We start from the raw sequence: 2,128 nt of genomic DNA, 5'->3' as shown, positions 1-2,128 counted from the left end.
ACTATAGATCATAGGCAAACCTGGTTTGCAGCCTGATTTTTTAAATCAAGTTTTATTCTGACACAACTATGCCCATTGGTTTTCCCACTACCTATGGCGGCTCTCCCAATGCAGCGATAGTGCTGAGTAGTTGCAGCACTAACCATTGGACCCAAAAAACTTAAAATATTAACAATCTGGTCCTTTACAGAAAAGTTTGCTAGTGCCTGGTCTATATAATGCTAAACATTCAGATTTTTTAAGTCCAGTATTTTTATGAGAATTTTAGAGTTTTTTGAAAGGTTTATTATTGAAAAATTCTTCATGTCTCTAAGGATGTCAATGAGCCCAAACATATATGCCCCAAACAGAAATCTTGACAGTTCCCCTGATCCAGTTTTTCCATCTCAGCTAATAGCACTATGTTTCTTTCTTTTTTTCTTTTTAATATATTTTACTGATTTTTTTACAAAGAGGAAGTGAGAGGGATAGAGAGCTAGGAACATCGATGAGAGAGAAACATTGATCATCTGCCTCCTGAAGGGTGTGTAATCAGCTGCGAACAGCCATCATCCCGACCAGGGGCTGCACCTAGGGATTGGGCCTGCCCTCTGCCACCCGGGAGCAGGCCTAAGCCAACAGGTCATTATCTCCCGAGGGGTCCCAGACTGCGAGAGGGCACAGGCCAGGCTGAGGGACTCCCCCCTTCCCCCTGAGTGCACAAATTTTTGTGCACCGAGCCTCTAGTCTATATTATAAAAGGCCTGTGGCCCAAACGCTGTAAAGAGCAAAGACTAGGGTGGGTGGGTGGGGCTGTGAGCGCTGAGGTGCCCCCCGCCTGTGTGGGCGGGGCTGCGAGCATGGTGAGGCTGTTCGAGTGGGCAGGGCCCCACGATTTCCATTGCTGGGCTTCTAGTTATCTTGTAATTTTTTTTTCAGGCTTAATACACTTTATTTTTCTTGTAAAAAATTATGTGGTGGCCACAGCTGGAACCTGGGTCATCTGCACAGACACTCTGGTGTGAGTCTTTACAAGAGGGTCAGTTAATCCTGATAGGGAGACTTGGTGAGCAAGGTCTCATTCCAGAGACCTGGGGTGAGACAGCTGTAGGTCTTAGAGATGGCGTCGAAGGTGGCCTTGGCGAAATTGCCCAGGGTGGCAGTGCAGCCCCTGGCGAGGCACGCCATCATCAGCAACTTCTTTGACACAGGGGCCGAGTATTCCAGGGGTGAGGCGCACCAGTACAGAGCCACAGTGGCAGTCACCTTGCAAGGAACAGTGTGGGGCTTGCCGAGCTTGTCCCCCAAGTAGCCTCGCTGCACAGGGACAATAGAGAGCTTGGCCAGGATAATGGCTCCTCGGATGGCAGTGGCTGCTTCCTTTGAGCACTTAACACCAGAACAACATGTCCATTGTAGTTCCCAATGGCAACAAATGCCTTGAACCGGGTCCTCTGGCCAGCATGTCTGCTTTTGCATGGGCACAATCTTCAAGACCTCATCCTTGAGGGATGCCCCCAAGAAGAAGTCAATGATCTCAGATTCCAAGGAGAATAGAGAGATCTCCTCTAGAGACTTGATCTTCATGTCCTTGACCAGGCAGCCCAGCTTGGTGACGGGGATCCACTCCTTGTCCTCAGCCCCTGCCACCACCCCGGCCACCACCTTGGCCCCGGATGCCGCTGCCAAATCCTCCACCGGAGCCACAGTGGCCTCCAATTCCAGGGCCCTCCCATAGCAGCACCTTCATCAGCGCCATTTGGTGTTTGCTCAGAGAAGAAGCTGCCTTATAATTGTCAATGGCAACAATCCAAACTGGCTTTCACAAGCTAACATAAAGCTTTTGGCAGCTGGGATCCCTTCTGGAAGCTCTAGGAGATAATGCATTTTCTTGACCTTTACAGGTTCTTTAGGCCCCCATATTTCTTCAAAGCCAGCAACAGCCAGTGGAATCTTTCTCATGGAAGACCCATCTCTCTGGTCCTGCCTCTCTCTTCCTCATTTATGGACAATGTAAGGGTCCTGGATAATCTAGGTCAAACTCCTAGTCTTAAATTCAAATATTAGCAATCTTATTCTATCTGCAACCTTATTCTATCATCCTTTTCCCATTTAACAAAAAACATGTGTTATATACTTAAAAACTTGC

General features: G+C 48.1%; 1 pseudogene across 1 annotated transcript; it reads right to left on the bottom strand.

Moving 5' to 3' along the window:
* Positions 1-949: 949 nt before the first annotated feature.
* Positions 950-1,738, bottom strand: LOC308527668 (small ribosomal subunit protein uS5-like; annotated as a pseudogene). The gene has a single exon. The product of its transcript is annotated as a small ribosomal subunit protein uS5-like (transcript).
* Positions 1,739-2,128: the final 390 nt, after the last annotated feature.

Source organism: Myotis nattereri (genome assembly GCF_964212035.1).
Source record: "Myotis nattereri genome assembly, chromosome: 1".
Lineage (NCBI taxonomy): Eukaryota > Metazoa > Chordata > Mammalia > Chiroptera > Vespertilionidae > Myotis > Myotis nattereri.
The sequence above is the reverse complement of the archived record's forward strand: the minus strand, read 5'-3'. Positions and strand labels throughout refer to the sequence as shown.